This window comes from Odocoileus virginianus, chromosome 19 (assembly GCF_023699985.2).
Source record: "Odocoileus virginianus isolate 20LAN1187 ecotype Illinois chromosome 19, Ovbor_1.2, whole genome shotgun sequence".
In the NCBI taxonomy this organism is placed as follows: domain Eukaryota; kingdom Metazoa; phylum Chordata; class Mammalia; order Artiodactyla; family Cervidae; genus Odocoileus; species Odocoileus virginianus.
In genome coordinates, this window is record NC_069692.1 from 27,905,356 (window position 1) to 27,927,462 (window position 22,107).

The window sequence follows — 22,107 nt, forward strand, 5'->3', positions numbered from 1 at the left end:
AGAAAACTACAGGGTCTACATTTTGTAAGTTTTTCCTTAAGCAGTTTCTTTCCTTTAAATGACCAAGATGGTGTTTCTGCCTTTCTAGCACTGGAAGATTTAGCATTTTCCTCTCCATTGATTGTGCCTCCAATAGCCGTGTCTTAAAGGAGACTTCCATTATTATCACTTGGAACATTAAGTAGAATGAAGCCAATAACAAAATGAAGAAACTCAGATGGAAGTAGGATAGCATAGGGTAATAAATATTCTTTTAGCTGACTCTTAAGAGCTGTGTGATATTAGGCAAATTATCATCTTCGAGGTTTAATATTTCCATCTTAAAAATGAGTATAGGACACCTATCACCGAATTCCTGGGATGATTGACATGAGACAATCTTTAGAATGCATGAAACCCAGTGTAGGCATATTCTGGGTGCTCAGGAAATGTTAATTCCCCACTTGCTCCGTTTCCTTCTTCATTATGTGTCCAGGCATCTTACCAGCTTTGAAATGTCTTGGTCTCAAAATGATAGAATCACATAACACATTTAGAAAATTTAGTGTGTTACTGTATTTTGGGCCAGGTCAACTCAAGTCATGATGAAATGGTTTGGTTCTGGAAAATGCTAGCTTTCTAGTCTTTTGGTGAAGGCTGCAAAGATATCAAGAGTTCATCTTCCTACCTAGGAAATGCACTCCAGTTACTGCTACCTGTGTATCAGAACCCAAAACTGAAAGAACTTAAAAGATAGCGGAATATGGAGGGCAAGAAAAGAATGATGTGATTCTGGAACAAATACTTCCACATTCTCTGTGCCAAAACAGAAAGTACAGACTCATCCAAAGCTAGGTCTAGACACCAGGGGGCAACTTTGGAAATTACAAGTGTTCCCAAGGGCGTTAGAATTAATATGAAGTCCCTGGAATATATATGAGCATGAATTTGATGACTGTATATCCTGCATTTCCCAGGAAGGTCCAGAATTATATGTTCTCTCATGATAGTAATAAGGCCCTTTTTGTTTTCCAGGGTGTCACAGTTTGAATGATATATTACATGCTTTTTATTGTCATAGGATACTCAGAAGACTCTCAGCCTCCAAGTGTAGGTCACCAATCAAAAGAATCTATATTGGTCCCATTTTTCTACCATTGTTTTTGGTGCTCCTGATATCACTTCTAATGAACACATTTTTATTATCTTTGAATATCACCTGAATGTACAGTAAAGAATTATTTGGAATAGTTATATCCATGAATGGTTTTAGTTTTCTGATTATCCACTTCTTTTGGAGCCATTATATACATAACATTCATTTTCTCAAACTGTAATTTTTCTCATATACTTCTGAGTTCTCCACTTAACTGGTTTATCTTTTGTCCCTGAGCACTTACACACAGTTAATTACCATAGCCTTATAATATGTCTTGATATCTGATGGGACTTGTTTCCCCCTCATCCAAATTGATTCTTGTTTGTTAAAAATGGCTTAACCATACTTGCAAAATTATGTCAAGCGGTGGACTTTTATTTACATTTTACAAAGTAGAAATATCAAAAGCCTATAAAACTTCCTTCTACCAATCTAACCTGTTCCATCTGAGGATCTCAGGTTTAACAGTACACTTGGATTTGATTTTTCATATGTTTATACATGTTATGGATGGGTGGTGAGATGTGCTTGTCTTTGGTGACAAGTGTTATGAAATAAAATTTCCTCCTAATTCAGAGCAGACTATTAACATGATGGCACAATCAAGACATTCATGGAAACTTAATGACAAAAACATTCCAAGAACTGCAGAAGGGCACTTCCCTCATCATTTCATGTCACACCCATTAAAATGAAAATTCCTTTTGGCACAGCTTGGGAGAATCAAGGTAGAAGGATTAGTTGGGTTGTGCCAGCCTATAAAGAGCCTTTTCCCCTTTAAATTAGTACAAACTGAGCTATTAAATACATATGAAAATTAATGGCATTTACAGCCATTGTTATGGCCATGATGTTAATACCAAAATTTTTACATCAATAGGGAAGAGTGTTTATATTTAACAAGTTCACATTGGTTGCTTTCCAACATCTTTGAAATGTTTTGAAAATTGGGAGAAGCTTAAAATTGCTGAAATATCAAGGATAAGCTGAACACATGACTGTTGGGGCACTGAGTTGTGCCCAGAATCAGACCTTCTCCTAAGCCCATAGGAGTTTTCATGTCAAACTTCCCATGTCGAATTTATTGGGTATGATGGTGCTCTTTAAGAAGAGATCTACGTATCTGTGGAGTTCCCTATGAAATCTGCAGATCTCAATATAAATAAATGGGCTTGGATGGACTACAGATGTACGCTAAGAATCTGCAGATGCAGGTTGAACATGCATATGATATTAATCAAAACACATGTGTAACTAAGTCCTTCTTCTGTCACCATGGGTATAATACTGGCTAGGACATAGATTTTTGTAGGAAGGAGATAGGTGTTCCCATTTGGGTTATCCACCCAACTTACAACACACTCATTATTTTAACTAGCTGCTCCAGATCTCTATGTTTCCAGCAAAGCAGGAATCTTACCACTCTACTCACTGACTGTGAACCTCTATCTTCTACAAAGAAACCTTGAAAGTGGAGCAAGTTAAGAAACTTCTCCTGTACTCCTTGACCTCATCTCCAGAAGGAAGAATAAAATACTGTATGGCAGCCTAGATTGTCTATTCAGTGAGTCAATTAATACACAAAGCCTTCATTTTTATATCTTTCTTCCTACCGTGTGCCCATGTGTCTTATCCTAAGGGCTTTCCAGGATAGGCCTGTGCACAAAAGCACAGAACTCTCAGTGGTTTCTCCTCCAGTATCTTCTTTGCTAAGTGAGGGCTGGAAGCCCCAGGCTAGCTTTCATGGTCTCTCTTTTAATATGTGCTATTTATAGTGCAATTTAAAAATTCAACCCCAAAATACAGAGCACTGTCTATGTGCTAATCTCTACTCTATATTCTTGGGACACATCATTGAACAATACAAAAAGCTTTGCCACTGTGGGCCTGACCTTCTAGCTGCTTCCCCAGAATCCTGCCTATCCAAGGCAAACAGGTTGAGGAAGTTGAGCTCTGAGTGAGCCTTCTGTCAAAGGCAGGTTTGCATCCCTTAGTGCAGAAATTTGATTGAGGGAAAAATGGAATTCAGGCATATTGATATATTAACTAAAATTATATTCATTTTGAGGAAAATAACATGAATCTGTTTTCAGCTCTTATTTATCATTTTATTTTCATATCTATTTATGCTATTTCCCTTTGGTGATTTGGACGATAGTCATCAATGTGAGGAACATGTTTTCTGTACTTTAGTACAATAGTTAGTGATAGCTGCTGCAAAACTTGGATTTAATCCCTTTGTATGAATTGTAACAGGATAGAAATATCACAGTCTCAATTGATATAGAGGGAAAGTGACACTGTTAGTTGCTCAGTTGTGTCCAACTCTTTGCAACCCCATGGACTGTAGCCCTCCAGGCTCCTCTGTCCAGGGAATTCTCCAGGCAAGAAGACTGTCATGGGTAGCCATTCACTTTTCCAGGGAATCTGCCCAATCCAGGGATCAAACCTGGGTCTCTTGCATTGCAGGTGGATTCTTTACTGTCTGAATCACTAGGGATTTAAGGGAGACAATATTTAATCCTCTCAAGCTCTTAACTTTCACCTTAATGTGGTGATGTATTTGTGGAGAGGATGGTTGTTAGCCTGAAAATACCATCATTTAACCCTTCCTCTCAAAGAATAGTTTCATTAGCTACTCAATTCTAGGTTGACAGTTATTTTTCTTGGCAGTTTTTTCTTTCTCAATCAACATTTCACATTAATTTCTTAATAGAGATCCAATTTCTGTTTGATACTCATATTTCCCCAATTCCTAAAAAAGATCTTTATATAGTTGGTTTATTTGGATTAGGTTCTAAAAAAGTTCCACAGGTTGCATTTCATCATTAACTCTCATAAACCCCTTTAAAACTTTACCACTATTCTCTTTTTCTTACTGCCATTTTTTTCTTCTGTTGAAGAAAAAAGATCCTTCATCATGTAAAATACCCACATGATTCTGAATTTGGTAGATTGCTTCCTGGTAATGTCTTGTAGCTTGTTTCTCTAGCTCCTATATTTCCTATAAACTGGCAATTAGATCTTCAGTCTTGAGTTGTTTAAAGTTAGTGTGTGTGTGTGTGTGTGTGTGTGTGTGTGTGTGTGTGTGAGGGGTTGGGGGTGAAAGGCGAGGGTGGGTGACAAAGAATATTTCTTGGGTAGATGCTGTGTGCTATTGCCTCACATCGAGAAGGACGTAATAGCTGATTGTCATGCTTCTAAAGATGCTAAAACTGGCCAGACCCCTGGATTTAGGTCATGTCAACTCAATCTGTCTGTTAGAAAATTCTGGAAAGTTGGAGGGGCATATTTCTTAAAGTGGTTTTTGTTTTTTGTTTTTCTGTCAGTATATAAATAAGATGTCATTCTTTCAAGAATACAAACATTCACTAAGAAGAAAATAAAAATTATCCTCACTTTCACCCTCCCAATTATAAACACCCCTCCCCACCACCCCCCATAAACACACAAATGTTAGTATGTAGTTTTGTACACAGTTTTTTTCCAGTTAACACGAATTGAGAAGTGTTTTGGTGCATTTACACAATGCAACAAATAGGAAACAAAGAGCTTTCTTGGCAGTGATCATGAGGTTTCTCTGGTTCCCTGATAGAATACCAGTCCCTCATGTATCCCACAGACCTCCAAAGTAACGTAAAATACATACCTTCAAGTCTCCTGTTGTCATGGCTGGAGCTGACTGAAGACATCTGCATGCCAGGTTGGGAAGCTCTCTGTGTATTCTGCTACTCCAGAAGATTTGAAGATTTATCCTTAAGTCATTTGCTTTAATCTCCCAAAGTTTCTGATAGCCCAAAGAAGTTAATGGTCAGACACTAATTATGCAATTAAAAGTGTGGTTTGATAGTATGCTGAAACCAAAGTCAGTGTCATTGGCAGATAACTTATGCATTCAAAATCAAATAACCATACAGAGGAAGCCTATATGTTCTGATATCCAGAAGGTCACTGTTTGGCTAGTTGAAAATCCCTATAAATATTGTAGAAGATAGTCTATGCATAAAGCAGGTGTCATAGAACATTTGTTATGAAAATATTCCAGTTCTGAATTAGCTGTGTCCTGCTATGGTATAGAACTAGAGGCTCACATGGGCTCATGAGCAGAAGCCTACCCAGAGTGTCTCACGTATTTTTCTTAATTGATGTTGATATAAGGCAGCTTAGAAACCAGCAATTCTATAAAACAATCAGATAGATTAAATCTGGCTTTTGCAAGTTTCTTTGGGTGGTCAAGTGCCAAAGACCAGTGTGTCAAAGGTGAGCTCTTTGTGTTCTGGGTTCTGAGATTTATTTTGAAAATATGGAAGAAGCATGAGGTCCATGTCTTTTGCTGTTTTTAGACCCACAGAGTGGCATGATGCCTCTGGGTAGTAAGAAGTCCAAAGTCAAAGACAGCTTTTGTACCTGTGCCCATCCTGAGCCAACTGCTGACTTCCAGTGCAGCAGAACTCGTTCAAGCAAGGACAGGGAAGATATAGGACACTGGAGAACACTAGTTGTGCTTCTCAGGTTTCCTGGTAGAATATGTTAACCTTCCTGTTCACATCACAGGCCTCCAAGCTGCTATCATACACACACTGCCATTGCTGCATTTTCCTGGAGAGGTTTATACAACTTAAGTTGGGACACATTCTGTATACTCTGCTCCTCTTGAAGATTCTGAGTTCTAGCCTAGAGTCAAGTCCCTCCCCCTGCACCACCACAAGACTCCATATTTGAGATACTCTGGTGGAGGCTCTGTTTTTGTATCCTTTTTTAAAAATTGAAGTGTAGTTGATTTACGATACATAGTCTCCAGTATGTGTTGAGTTGGTGCAAAGGTAATTGCGGTTTCAGATCGTGAATTTTAAATCATTACAACTAGGCTCAAACACATCTTTATTAATCAAAACAGGAACTGTTGCAATCAACACATTTTTGCCAACAAATAAGTTCATTAATTCCTATAGCATAAACATCCGTGCTTTGGGATTCGACAAACTCTTGGAAAGCATTTTCTGCCTCCTGCTGGTTGTAGAAGCATTTTCCCTGTAAGAAGTTGTTGAGATGTTTAAAGAAGAGGTGGTCAGTTGGTGAGAGGTCAGGTAAATATGGTGGATGAGGCAAAACTCCACAGCTCAATTCTTTCAACTTTGAAGCGTTGGTTGTGCAATGTGCAGTTAGGAGTTGTGCAGAATTGGGCCCTTTCGATTGACCAATAACAGCTGCAGGCATTGCAATTTTTAGGGCATCTCATTGATTTGCTGAGCATATTTCTCAGATGTAATGGTTTCACTGGGATTCAGAAAGCTACAGTGGATCTGCCTGGCAGCAGGTCACCAAACAGTGACCATGACCTGTTTTTGGTACAAGTTTCGCTTTGGAGCTTCTTCTGGATCCAATCACTGAGCTGATCATCACTGATAGTCATTTAAAATCCACTTTTCATCACACATCATAATCTAATTGAGAAATGCTTCCTTGTTGTTGCCTAGAATAAAAGAAGATGACACTTCCAAAGACTACCCCCACCCCCCAGAGGGGCTTTCCGTGTGGCACTAGTGGTAAAGAACCTGCCTACCAATAGAGGAGACTTAAGAGACACTGGTTCAATCCCTGGGTTGGCAAGATCCCCTGGAGGAGGGCATGGCAACCCACTTCAGCATTTGTGCCTGGAGAATCCCACGGACAGAGGAGACTAGAGGGCTACAATCCATAGGGTCTCAACGAGTTGGACACAGCTAAAGCTACTTAGCATGCACACACACAGCCCATGAAGCACCCACTCATAAGCTTTTTCACCTTTCCATTTGCTTCAAATGCCAAAGGGCTGTAGAATGGAGGACACTGAGTTCTTGGCAACTACACTTCTTGTGTAGTTGTAAGAGATGGATGATTGCTCTCATTGGTCATTGTCAACTTCCGATGGCTGGTCATTACGCTTCTCATCTTCCAGGCCCTCATCTCCTCTGCAAAACTTCTTGAACCACTGCTGCACTGTATGTTTATTAGCAGCTCTTGGGCCAGATGCATTGTTGATGTTGTGAGTTGTCTCTGCTGCTTTATGACCTATTTTGAACTCAAATGAGAAATCGCTCAAATTTACTCTTCGGGTAGTATTGTTTCACTTCATGGCAAATAGATGGGGAAACAATGGAAACAGTGGAAGACTTTATTTTCTTGGGCTCCAAAATCATTGCAGATGGTGACTGCAGCCATGAAATTGAAAGACACTTGCTCCTTGGAAGAAAAGCTATGACAAACCTAGACGGCATATAAAAAGCAGAGACATTACTTTGCTGACAAAGGTGCATAGAGCCAAAGCTATGGTTTTTCCACTAGTCATGTATGGATGTGAGAGTTGGACCATGAAAAAGGTTGAGCCCCAAAGAACTGATGATTTCAAACTGTGGTATTGGAGAAGACTCTTGAGAGTCCCTTGGACAGCAAGGAGATCAAATCAATCAATCCAAAGGGAGATCAATTCTGAATGTTCATTGGAAGGACTGATGCTGAAGCTGAAGCTCTAATACTTTGGCCACTTGATGCGAAGAGCTAACTCATTGGAAAAGACCTTGATGCTGGGAAAGAGAGAAAGCAGGAGGAGAAGGGGACAATAGAGGATGAGATGGTTGGATGGCATCTCTGACTCAATGGACATGAGTTTGAGCAAGCTCTGGGAGATGATGAAGGATAGGGAAGCTTGGCGTGCTGCTGTCCTTGGGGTCGCAAAGAGTCAAGACATTCCTGAGGGACTGAACAATAATTTCCATAGTCTAAAATAAATGTAAAATAAACAGCTAGTAAAAAGTCATTAGCAAAAAAATAAAGCAAGAAATGCACATTAAAATGACATATAGCATACTTATTTAAGAATATATTCTAATATCAAATGGCAAATTTCAACAATGCAAAAACCACAATTACATTTGCACTAACCTAGTAACATAGTGATTCAAATTATGTAGATTATACTCTACCTAAAGTCATTGTAAACTCTTGGCTGTATTCCCTTGCTGTACAATCTATCCCCATACCTCATTAATTTTACACATATTGGTTTGTACTGTTTGATCTCCTTGACTACTTTCATTGAGCTTCTCTTTAAAGTTATGCTTATGTTTTTGACATTTTAAAAATGTAAGAGAGTGGAAGATGTGCAAGTCATGTGCACATTGCTTGTGATTTTTTTTTAATTTTGGTAAGTGTTGCCAAGGGTATTATCCACAGGACACTCCATGTAAGGCTACACTCGAAAATTGTCTTTGGGGTTGAGATTCAGGATAAACAGAAAAACTTGTCTTATGAAACTGGCAGACTTTCTACTTCCTAGTAAGTAGAGTGTGTTAGCCTAAGCAGCTATGACAAAGATACCCCAAACCTGTGGCTTTTAAACAGATTGGATGCTTGTTATTATTCTGTGTGAAAGTCCAGACATAGATGATCTAGAGCTGGTGGGAAGCTCTGCCATTACTGACACGCAGCTTCTATGTTTGGGTTCAAAGTGATTGTCCCAAAGAACAAAGTGCAAGGGAACCAGAGGTGGTTTACATTATTTCTGCTCACTAATTTCTCTCACTGGTCAGAAATTAGTCTCATAGCCATGCCTGTTTTTGAGGGAGGATAAGAAAAGCTTGACTATAAAAGAAGAAAGAGGCATACACTTGATGGACAAACTCAGGATCTGCCAAAATTGGCTCCTCTGGCTATCCAAAAATCCATGCACACCCTTCTTTTCCCACACATAACATTCCCGCTCAGGCTTAAAGTTCAGAATCTCTGCATAATGTACCATTCCCTCTATCAAGTCTAGCTCTTACTCTGTAGTCTGGTGACCTAGAAAGTACAAGAAAAGTTATCTTTAGCCCCACCTTCGCCCCAAAATACCACAATAAACAAACCTTTATGACCATTTTATTGTGGATAACCACAATAACAACTCCCATTCAGAAAAGTGAAAAATGATGAACACACAGCAGCTACTCAGCCATCGCAACCGTCACACCCCACCAGATGGAAATTGCAGATTCCGTGCCCTGGCAGTGCAGGGTCCTTCGGCTAGACTGGGATGCTGGGAGCAACTCTTCTGGTCCTATGGGAGGTTTTCGTGCCTTTATCCTTCACAGCCACTTATGAAGTGGGCATAGCCTGGTGTCTGCTGGTGAAGGTTTAGGAGGTTGAGGAGTGCTTTAACCTTCAGATGGCCAGCAGCTTTTTCAGGCTAGGCTTGTGCAATACAATTCCTTTAAAACTTAACAGACTTATGGTCTACTTGCTTCTTGTCAGTTCCAGATACCAATAACTACTGTCAAAGATCTTGTCTATCCATAATTCTTAAACCGAAAGATTCTATTCTTTCATTTTCTGGTCTCCATACCCAATATACCTCTCTCTCAGATTGCTGGAGACTCCCTAGGACCATCTGAAACAATAGCTTTGAGTGAGATGCCAACATGCTTAGTCTTTACTATGGGAGTGGCCCCATTGTCTAGCAGGAAATACTCAGTATCAGGCTCTGAGGAAGGCTTGGCATTGAAGTCTCATCTCTCAGTGTATTTGATGTATTATTTTTCAAACTTTTGAATCACCAGACTTTCATTCAATTTAGACTGCAGCCTGCAGGCAATAGAGAACTTCCCAGAAAAGAGATCTCTTGTAAGAAGACTAGAAACACCTGAATTAACCTCTCTTTAAGCCTTTACTAAGATTGCCAATTACTAATCATCCACTACTGGTGGTAGTTTTACCATGTTTACCTTGGTATGACAAAAGCCAATAGCTGACAGATTTCAAGGGATTAGATCTGGTAGACATAGTGCCTGAAGAACTGTGGATGGAGGTCTGTAACATTGTAAAGGAACCAGTGACCTAACGATGCCCAAGAAAAAGAAATGCGAGAAGGCAAAGTGGTGTCTGAGGACATGTTACAAACATCTGAGAAAAGAAGAGAAGCAAAAGGCAAGGGAGAAAGGAAAAGATATACCCAACTGAATGCAGCATTCCAGAAAAGAGCAAGGAGGGATAAGAAGGCCTTAAGTGAACAATGCGAAGAGCAAGATGAAAACAATAGAATGGGAAAGACTAGAGATCTCTTCAAGAAAATTGGAGATCTCAAGGGCATATTTCATGCAAGGATGGGCATGATAAAGGACAGAAATGGTAAGGACCTAACAGAAGTAGAAGAGATTAAGAAGAGGTGGCAAGAAAACACAGAAGAACTATACAAAAAATGTTTTAATGACCCGGATAACCACGATGGTGTGGCCACTCACCTAGAGCCAGACATCCTGGAGTGTGAGGTCAAGTGGGCCTTAGGAAGTGTTACTATGAACAAAGCTAGTGGAGGAGATGGAATTCCAGCTGAGATATTTCAAATACTAAAAGACAACGCTGTTCAAGTGCTGCACTCAATATGTCAGCAAATTTGCAAAACTCAGCAGTGGCCACAGGACTGGAAAAGGTCAGTTTTCATTCCAATCCTGAAGAAGAGAAATGCCAAAGAATGTTTGAACTACCATGTAATTGTACACGTTTCACATGCTAGCAAGGCTGTGCTCAAAATCCTTCAAGCTAGGTTTCAGCAGTACATGAACTGAGAACTTCCAGATGTACAAGTTGGATTTAGAAAAGGCAGAGGAACCAGAGATCAAATTGCCAACATTCATTGAATCATAGGGAAAGCACGGGAATTCTAGAAAAATACCTACTTCTGCTTCATTGACTAGGCTAAAGCCTTTGATTGTGTGGGTCTCAACAAACTGAAAAATTCTTAGAGATGGGAATACCAGACCACCTTACCTGTCTCCTGAGAAACCTGTATGCAGGTCAAGAAGCAACATTAGAACTAGACATGGAAAAATGGACTGGTTCAAAATTGGTAAAGGAGTACATCAAGGCTGTATATTGTTACCCTGCTAATTTAACTTATATGCAGAGTGCATCATGCAAAGTGCCTGGTTGGATGAATCACAAGCTTGAATCAAGATTTCCAGGAAAAATATCAACAATCACAGATTTGCAGATGATACCACTCTAGTGGCAGAAAGTGAAGAGAAACTGAAGAACATCTTGATGAGGGTGAAAGAAGAAAGTAAAAAACCTGGCTTAAAATTCAACATTCAAAAAACTAAGCCCATGGCACCTGGTCCCATTACTTCATGGCAAATAGATGGAGAAAAAAGTGGAAACAGTGACAGACTTTTTCTTGGGCTCCAAAATTACTGGAGATGGTGACTGCAGTCATGAAATTGAAAGACACTTGTTCCTTGGGAGGAAAGCTATAACAAATCCACACAGAAGGCTGATCACCAAAGAATTGATGCTTTTGAACTGTGGTGCTGAAGAAGACTCTTGAGAGTCTCTTGGACTGCAAAGAGATAAAACCAGTCAATCCTAAAGGAAATTAACCCTGAATATTCATTGGAAAGACTGATGCTGAAGCTGAAGCTCCAAAACTTTGGCCACCTGATGCAAAGAGCCAACTCATTGGAAAAGATCCTGATGTTGGGAAAGATAGAAGGCAGGAGGAGAGGGGAATGACAGAAGATGAGATGGTTGGATGGCATCACCCACCCAATGGACATGAGTTTGAGCAAACTCTGGGAGACAGTGAGGGACAAGAAAGCCTGGCATGCTGCATTCCATGGTGTCACAAAGAGTCAGACACAACTTAGTGACTGAACAACAACAGATGTCAAATTCTTTGTCATCAGTATCTGTTGCTTGACCATTAAGGCATTAGCATCTGTTTTAGGGTTTCTATATTTACTGCAGGACTCTACATCTAGATACCAATTTGTATATTAGTAGGACCAACCTAGATAGTATATTAAAAAGCAGAGACATTACTTTGCCAACAAAGGTCTGTCTAGAAAAGGCTATGGTTTTTCCAGTGGTCATGTATGGATGAGAGAGTTGGACTGTGAAGAAAGCTGAGCACTGAAAAAATTGATGCTTTTGAACTGTGGTGTTGGAGAAGACTCTTGAGAGTCACTTGGACTGCAAGGAGATCCAACCAGTCCATCCTAAAGGAGCTCAGTCCTGGGTATTCATTGGTAGTACTGATGTTGAAGCTGAAACTCCAGTACTTTGGCCACCTCATGTGAAGAGTTGACTCATTAGAAAAGTCCCTGATGCTGGGAGAGATTGGGGGCAGGGGGAGAAGGGGATGACAGAGGATAAGATGGCTGGATGGCATCACCGACTTGATTGACATGAGTTTGAGTAAGCTCCGGGAGTTGGTGATGGACAGGGAGGCCTGGTGTGCTGCGATTCATGGGGTCGAAAAGAGTCGGACACGACTGAGTGACTGAACTGAACTGAACTGAAGGTACAGTCTAATCTGGTGAAACAAAAAATCCAAAGTTGTATTATTTTCTCCAAAGTAATAGTCCAAAGGTCAGCAGTCCAGGGCTAGTACAGACAGTCTGCCGTCCTAAATGCACAGCCCCTCTGTGTTCCAAACAGCTGCCTCAGCTCCTGCCACCACATCTGCATCCCATCATGTCTATTATGCAAAAGAGTATGACTTGTGAGTTGTACCTATCAATTCTACTTATATCCCATTGGTTAGAAGTTAATCTCATGGCTTGGTTAACTATAAGGAAAATGTTAAGCATCATTTTTAGAAAGGAATAGACACTGGTGAGCAGTTACAATTCTCACTACAGAATTGAGTTGTCTTATTTTTCTTTTTGCCCAGGTAATCAATAAGCTCAAAATCAAATCTGTAGCATGTGTGTGTGTGTGTGTGTGTGTGTGTGTGTAGAGGGCTCATATCTCAGTGAAAGATTCATGCTACACTGAATAATCTTGGGAGGAATAATTATTTAAAATATCATCAGACATCAGAACTATACTGAGACCTAGCTCAATGGGTGGGCTTCACTGTAATAGCGGCTAAGAAGGGGTAGGTATGGGGAAGTGTGATAGAAGACCAGTGAGCCTTCATTCTAGGCAGGGTGACATGCTTCAGAACAGGTGTAAAATGGACACTAGAGGAGGCCATACAGGGTCTGGATGACTTGTTGGGGCCCCCTAGGGCAATGGAGTTGCAGGGAGGTGGAGGAAAGTCTGATCACTGCTAATTTTATTGTGTACCTACCCATGCCAAGCAACATGTAAGGGCTTTATATGCCTGTGTTACCTCACTTAAAACAAGGGGGCCCTGGAAGTCAAACAGAACAAGACAGTCTCAGGTGCCAGGAAACTGGATACAGCTGCTAATGTTGTCTTGCACTAGTTTAGCAAGAGCATTCACAGAGCCGCTCTCATTTGACCCTCCTGGAGCCCTGCTGTGTCCGTTGGACAAAGGTAAAGAAACAAGGCCTGAGAGGCCAGGAAATACAGAAGTGACAAAGCTGGGACTCCAGCCCATGCCTCCCCGCAACCTCATCTCACTACACCCGTAACTTTACATGCCTCCGAATTCTACATCATTTCACCAAGATTTGGTCTCATATCTAAAAACAAAGTTTAAGAATGTCTTCAAAGTGGGGACATAGGAACTCTTTTAGACGATTAATGGAATAAAAGGTTTCAGTGTGAAAATATTGCAAATACTTGACTCTAAATGCTAAGAAAAAACTTTCTCATTGAGGCTGAGGTTTCAGGCCTCCCTCCTGTTGAGGCCAGTCCCTCCCTTGTGCATATTCTTTTCTCTTTGGAGACATTGTAAATGATCCTTTCTTCCTAAAAGGCTTTTTACCTTCAGCCTCTGGACTTTCCTAAATCTTGCCCATTCTACAGGAAGGGAGCATTGTCCGCCAACTTTTACCTCATCCTCTCCTCTCTACAGTTCTCAAGATGCCCAACAATAGGCATGGTTCACTCCTCACATCTAGTGACACTTTCCTCCAGAAATGGGTCTTTGCTTCTGATACCTTTTCTGGTAAAGCCATTGGTGATCTCCTTGTAGCAGATTCAGTGGACATGTCTCCATCCCTTCCTTCCTGGTCTTCCGGGCACATTTGATTCGAATGGCCTCCACCTCCCTTCTCCGTTTCTGCCCCTGACACCACTACCTCCTTGAATATTCTTTCTAAGAATTCTTGTGGATCAATTCAGTCTATAGCCCATATATTAGAGTCTTTGAGTGTGTTCCTATTTCATTCCGATTCTTTCTCACTCTTAGATATTTATCTCCATCTCCATCTCATCTTATATCTATATTTCAGTTCCCCAAACTCCTGAAGAAAAAACACATTTCTCATGAACAATCCACATTTTCCCTGCAAATGTCCATCAACAGCTAAAACTGATTGCTTTTGAAATTGAACTTATATTTCCCCCTGCTCAATCCTGGATATCTTCCCATTGCTCACACTGACTGGCAACACCACTAGCCACCTCATCTCCCAAAGGACAAATCTGGGATCATACAGGACTCGTTCCTTTCCTCACCCCTCACCCGTCATTCTGCAAGTCTCCTTGACTTTGCCTTCTAGCCTTCTCTTGCATCAATCCTCTCCTTGCCATCTTCTCCACCACATCTGAAGTCCAGGCCATCCTTGGATCCTTCCTAGAGAGTGGTAGTAGGTTCCAGATTGGTTCCACTGCCTCCAGACTCATTTCTTTTCCATCCAGGTAGCCTACCAAGTTGATCTTGCTAAAACATAGGTCAAATTCTTCTTAAAATCCTTAATAACTCCCCATAGACTACAAAATGAAATCTGAGCTTTTCTCCAGGGTATGTAAAATCTTCAAGAGCTGTGCCCTGTTTTTCTACCTCCCCAGCCTTATTCTCAGCTAGTCTTCCATCCATTGGCCCTTCCATTTCCCCTTCCCCTATTCCTTTGTCTGGTATGTTCTTTTCTCCAAACTCTGTCTATAATATTGTATTATCTCTACCGTCTATTCACCAAATTTCCCTAAGCATCCTTAGTGGAAGTCTCCTCCAAGTATAATAGGGACTATAAAGAAAGGAACACCTATGTTCGTAGGCAACTCTACATTGAAGAGTTTAGTGCTTTCACTAAGCCTTGAAAAATAAAGAAAAGCCCCTCCCATGGAGCCTGCCTTGGCCCCCAAAGAGCCTCCTACCTCTCCCCCGTATCACACTGCTGCCCTGGCATGTTGACCTCTTTCTCCTGATGGACTGTGAGTTTCTTTAGTGTAGGGGCCACATCACAGTCCTGGGAGTAGCCCCAGCGCTAAGCACAGTACCGATGCTTTGTAGACCTCAGTAAACTTATTAAATCAGACTGAATCAGAGTAGCTCAGAGCCAAGGAGCTCATTAGTGCAAGTGTTTGGCTAAAGAGAAATGGCACCCCATCCTCAGGAAAACTGGGCCTGGAATCTTGACCTCATTAGCACCCTGTTCTAACCCAACCTGCCAACTGACTCTGACTTTCCAAATGTTAACACAAGGCATCAGCACGTGTGAGCTAAGGATACACACACCAAGTATCAGCATGGCATATGGATGTGTAGTATATGGAAACTAAACTCCTTTCACTCACCAAGTTTATAGCCCTTTTAAACTGTCTGAGTTAGTTTGGAATCAAACCCAGATTTTCTAGTGTTTCAGTTCATTTTCTTTTGGCAAACACATCTTCCTGTTGTTAAGAAGAAAGCCTTTAAGAAAGATTATTTAACGGTTGAACTGCTTTCTTGAACATCAGCTAACTCTTACAGTATAGATTTTAATGGTATGAGTGTAAATGAATTAGCAACAAATGGATTCATATCTTCCTAGAATCTTTAGATTATTTAAAAATTTAAAGGAGATATTTGAGAGAAAATATGATTGAGGTGCCATCAGATTCCAAACATAGAATATTGAAAGATATTCTGTGAGCTCAAAGTATGCCTGTGCAAGCCTGTAGGAATATTATTTCATTAATAGGTATATAAGTGAACTAGTTAGTAACTAGAGTTATTATAAGTGGAGAGAAACCATAACGTCCTGTTTAAGCAAAATGGCTGCCACCAGAAGACAAGAATAAGTTCCAACTCAGAGTTTCTAAGTCTGATCCAACTAACAACAAAGAGAAGCTTTCTTTTAAGTTCAATAGGACAGCCTTGTAGAGGTGGAATCCTAATGTTGTTTCCTTAGGAGTGCTGGATACGGGGAGACTTGGACACTGGAGTGAAAGGAAAGTCACGCAGGGATCCGACCCGTCTCGTTATGAAAACTCTTTCATTGTGAAACCGCTGCCTCATTTGGCACAAGTGGAGTGCAGGCTGGGAAGAGCAGGGTAATTGCAGGTCACGATGATCTAGCAGGATTAGTTAGTTTGTATAAACATGTTCCAAGTCCAGCTATGTTTCAGTTAAGCTGCACACGGAGAACTACCAAAGCAGGCCAGCCCTGGTTCAGTGTCACAAACTGTTTATTTGTACAAGAGATCCCTAGAAGTCTACTAATCCAGGAGACAGCCATCTTAGGGAATTAATGGAGCCCTCTCTGCTGTGGTTATTTTAAAACCAGATTAAACCAGGCCCTTGAGAAAGCAGCATAGAAAGTAATCCCACATGGAGTCCCCTTGTGAAGCAGGGAAGTGGATCTTTTGAAAGAACTTTCCTATCACAGAGGTCTGTTGATCTCCGTCATTCTAGAGTAATGTGAACTGGTGTAGAGGGCTATGGCTTACACATTTAGGTATAAATAATGTTTACCAACGTTGCTCCTTCTGTGGTTAATGGGCCTTCTCCTCTTACCTGTTGAGAAATAGCCATTGCTGGAGCTTTTCTGTAGTGCAAGTGGGCATTCAAGAAGCACTTTTTTCCCTTTGAATTTTTTTTCTTTAGGCCTTCAGTGGAAACCACAAATGAAAGGTACACTAGGCGTTGTTATTTAACGCTTACTGAGTACTTTTTGTGGGCCGGGGACTGAGTTAGGGACTAGATACAGAGATGATAGTCATAATAAAAGGAAAAACAGCATAGTGTCTTCAAGGTTATAGTCTGGGTCTGGGAAAGAAGAGACAGGTATGTGAACACACCATAAACGTATAATGAGACAAGCGCTGAAACAAAGTGGAGGACAACCTGTTAGGTGAGTCTAAGCTCCACAGGGAAGGATCCAACACTGGGGAGGTCAAAAAAGTCTGCCAGGGGAGGTGATGTGGAGGGAGGTCTTAAAGGATGGGTTGGATTTTGGTATTCAGGTTGGTGCAAAAAGTAATTGTGGTTTTACATCATTGAACTTTGCCACTTGATATTGGAATACACTCTTAAATAAATGTGGTTATGTTATACATCATTTTAAAGTGCATTTCTCACCTTTATTTTTTTAAATAACATTACTTGCTGCTTATTTTATATTTATTTTAGACTGTAGAATTGATGTTAGACAAAAAGCAGATTCGAGTGATTTTCTTATTCAAGTTCAAAATGAGTGGTAAAGCTACAGAAATAACTCACAATATCAACAATGCAGTTGGCCCAGGAATTGCTAAAAAAAAAAGTACAGTGTAGTGGTGGTTCAAGAAGTTTTGCAAAGGAAAGGAGAGTCTTGAAGATGAGGAGTACAGTTGCCGGCCATGTGAGAGGATCATCAAAGCTGATCCTCTTACAACTACACAAGAAGTTGCCAAGCAACTCAACATTCCCCATTCTACTGTCATTTGGCATTTGAAGCAAATCGGAAGGGTGAGAAAGCTGAGTAAGTGGATGCCACATGAGCTGACCGCAAATCAAAAAAATCATTTTGAAGTGTCATCCTCTCTTATTCTACACAACAACCATCAACCATTTCTAGATTGAATCATGGTGTGTAAAGAAAAGTGGATTTTTTATGACAACCAGCAATGACGAACTCAGTGGTTGGACCGAGAAGAAGCTCTAAAGCACTTAGCCAAACTTGCGTCAAATAAAAGGTCATGGTCACTGTTTGGTGGTCTGCTGCCAGTCTGATCCACTGTAGCTTCCTGGTGAAACCATTACAACTGAGATGTGTGCTCAGCAAATTGATGAGCTGCACCAAAGCTGCAATTCTGCAGCCAGCATTGGTCAACAGAAAAGGCCCAATTCTTCTCCACAACAGTGCCTGATTGCACGTCACACAACCAACGCTTCAAAAGTCAAATGCATTAGTCAGTTCTAATGAGATAGATGAAACTGGAGTCTGTTATACAGAGTGAAGTAAGCCAGAAAGATAAAGACCATTACAGCATACTAACACATATATATGGAATTTAGAAAGATGGTAATGATAACCCTATATGCAAAACAGAAAAAGAGACACAGATGTACAGAACAGACTTTTGGACTCTGTGGGAGAAGCCGAGGTGGGATGTTTTGAGAGAACAGCATCAAAACATGTATATTATCTATAGTGAAACAGATCACCAGCCCAGGTTGGATGCATGAGACAAGTGCTCGGGCCTGGTGCACTGGGAAGACTCAGAGGGATTGGGTGGAGAGGGAGGTGGGAGGGGGGATCGGGATGGGGAATACATGTAACTCCATGGCTGATTCATGTCAATGTATGACAAAACCCACTACAAAATTGTAAAGTAATTAGCCTCCAACTAATAAAAATAAATGAAAAAAAAAAAAAACAAAAACAAAAGTCAAATGCATTAGGCTATGAAATTTTGCCTCATCTGCCATATTACCTGATCTCTCTCTTCAAGCATCTCAACAACTTTTTGCCAGAAAAACGCTCTCCACAACTAGTAGGAGGGAGAAAATGCTTTCTAAGAGTTTGTCGAATTCCAAAGCATGGACTTTTATGTTATAGGAATAAACTTATTTCTTATTTGCAAAAATCTATTATAATGGTTCCTATTTTGATTAATAAAGATGTGTTTGAGCCTAGATATAATGATTTAAGGGCTTCCCATGTGGCGTAGTGGTAAAGAATCCACCTGCCAATGCAGGAGGCACAGGTTTGATCCCTGGGCCAGGAAGATCCCTGGAAGGGGAAATGGCAACCCACTCCAGTATTCTTGCCTGGAAAATCCCATGGGCTGAGGAGCCTGCTGGGCTACAGTCCACAGGGTCGCAAAGAGTCAGACATGACTGAAATGACATAACACACACAGCATGATAGTTGTCAAGGTCAATGTATCAGTGGAAAACTAGAGAGGTAGGGAGATGAATGGGAAAAGGAACATGTCCACATGGGTTCAATAGGATTGAATTTGGTGAGAAGCCTTTGTGCCTCCTATTGAGAGAGTGATTTGGTTTCTCCCTTTTTTCTCTAATAACCCTTCTTCTCATTGGTTGCTTTGACTTTTCTCTTGGATCTAATAGCCTGGCAATTTTGATTCAATTTAGTTCAGCATTTATTGCAATCATACATTTTTCAGCTCTGTATTAGGCCTGTGGGAGACAGAAGAGGAGGAAACCTTGTCCCAGCCCTCCCAAAGCACGTTCTCCAAAGTGTGTGTTCACGTCCTCATTGCATTGCTTCAGAAGCAGGTTGATGATGATCTTCTAGTCCTTAAAAGACATCCAAATTGGCAGTCGATAGCTCAGCCTTGCCCAATTAAGAGTTTAGCAAAAATGTCACAAAATATGCTAGGCATGGAAGTTGAAGTTTCCAGTGAAAACTGTAATTGAAGCTGAAGATGGTGAAATATAAATCCTTCCTTATGACAAACATGGTTTCCAGGAGTAAGACCACAAGCTGATTCACTTATCTCTTGTATGTTTTAGGACAAGCACAATTTTTCCATAATGTAAAATGGTCTTTTATAGGAATATATGCCTCAGGGAGTTATAAATATAGATTTTCCTGGCACTAACATTTCCTGAGTTGTAAGGGTAAGGCCACCTCCTGCGAAGAGTTGACTCATCGGAAAAGACCCTGATGCTGGGGGAGATTGGGGACAGGAGGAGAAGGGGACGACAGAGGATGAGATGGCTGGATGGCATCACCAACTCGATGGGCATGAGTTTGAGGAAACTCCGGGAGTTTGTGATGGACAGGGAGGCCTGCCGTGCTGTGATTCATGGGGTCGCAAAGAGTCGGACATGACTGAGCGACTGAGCTGAACTGAAGGGTAAGGATTCCTAAGACAGAACTTTAAAAACCTGCAGTGTTGCATGAAGCTTCTCCATACATTTTTTTTAACTGATTAATTGCTTTTATTTTATTGGTTGATCAAGAAACAGAAATGTTAACCTAGTTATTAGCTTGGCTCAATAGATTCTCATGTATGAGAAAAAGAAAGTAACATTGAATGGGACCAACCCCAAAATAGACTCGTGCTGGCGCTCACTTTTCTCCTTAATCTTGAAAAATAAAAACCAGATTTAGGAAGGTACTTATATTTAGTATACCTGGAAAAACTTATAGAAAAGAAAAGGTTAGTCCATGGCAATTAAAATCAAGGGAAATTACATTGGGTCTGTAAGTACTGGGATGGAAGTGAAACTAAGGACCTCTTGTCACCACTAGGGATACTAAATTCAGAACCTTTCCACCTTAAACATGCAATAAACCCAGAAGGTATTCACTGTAGCACTTATCATTCAAAATGTTCAAATTAACTTCCAGAATTCTCAGAATTATGGGAAAGAGACTACTACCCAATGAACTTCCAGCTAAACACTTTATTGAATCCTAACTTTTCCCCCCATTCTATTCTCAGGAACCAAATTGAGTCAATAAGAAAATATTAAGCTATTTCATAGTATATATGTACCACAGCTTCCTTATCCATTCGTCTGCTGATGGGCATCTAGGTTGCTTCCATGTCCTGGCTATTATAAACAGTGCTGCGATGAACACTGGGGTGCACGTGTCTCTTTCAGATCTGGTTTCCTCGGTGTGTATGCCCAGAAGTGGGATTGCTGGGTCATATGGCAGTTCTATTTCCAGTTTTTTGTAAAGTCACATGACTAAACCAGACTTCCTCAAGGGCTCAGTGGGTAAAGAATCCGCCTGCAATGCGGGAGACATAGGAGATGCGGATTCGATCCCTGGGTCAGGAAGATCCCCTGGAAAAGGAATTGGCAACTCACTCCAGCATTCTTGCCTCAAAAACCCCATGGAGGGAGGAGTCTGGTGGCCTACAGTCCAAAGGGTCACAAAGAGTCGAAAAGAACTGAGCGACTAAATAGCAGCGCAGCATGTGAGTAAACTTTGATACTGACCGTGAAGACAATATGCCTAATCTCTTGGCTTCACTCATTTGGGGTGTGTGTGTGTGTGTGTGTGTGTGTGTGTGTGTGTGTGTGTGGTGTTTATTGTATCCTGGTCATTTTGGCATATAACAAGTGATTAATACTCTTCTGTATGATCAGTTTATGCTGAACCCAGGAGCTTCAATTCAGGCCAGACATGCTTGTGACTATTCAGGGGTTTCTGTGGGGTTCATTAACCCAAACATCTGTGTAGTCTACAAAATATTTTCTCCTTTGTTTTCTTATTTGATCCTTAAAATTGACCTATGAAGAGACTGGAAAGGTTTGATTATTCACATTTCACAGATGGGGACCAACGAGTCTAATTTAGATCCAGGTGTATTAATTTAAACCTGAATAAGTAGCAGAGCTAAGGCTTACAGCTGTTTCCCCTCTTCAGGTTCAGAATTATTCCCACCACATAGGAGGTGGTGTCAGTCAAAGAAATCATCAGCTGGGTGAATCCCCACTCTGCTGATGGCCACTGCCTGACAAGGTTACTTTGCCAGAGTTATTAGTGCTCCAGGTGGGAGTGTGGGGGTGACCAGGTGCCCCCTCAAATTAACAGTCTTTAAATATTTAATTTAGTGAGAGCATCAGGTCAGTTCAGTTCAGTCCCTCAGTTGTGTCTGACTCTCTGCAACCCCATGGATTGCAGCATGCCCGGCCTCCCTGTTCATCACCAACTCCCAGAGTTCACCCAAACCCATGTCCATTGAGTCGGTGATGCCATCCAACCATCTCATCCTCGGTTGTCCCCTTCTCCTCCTGCTCTCCATCTTCCCCAGCATCAGGTTCTCAAATGAGTCAGCTCTTTTCATTGGGTGGCCAAAATATTGGAGTTCCAACTTCAACATCAGTCCCACCAATGAACACCCAGGACTGAGCTCCTTTAGGATGGACTGGT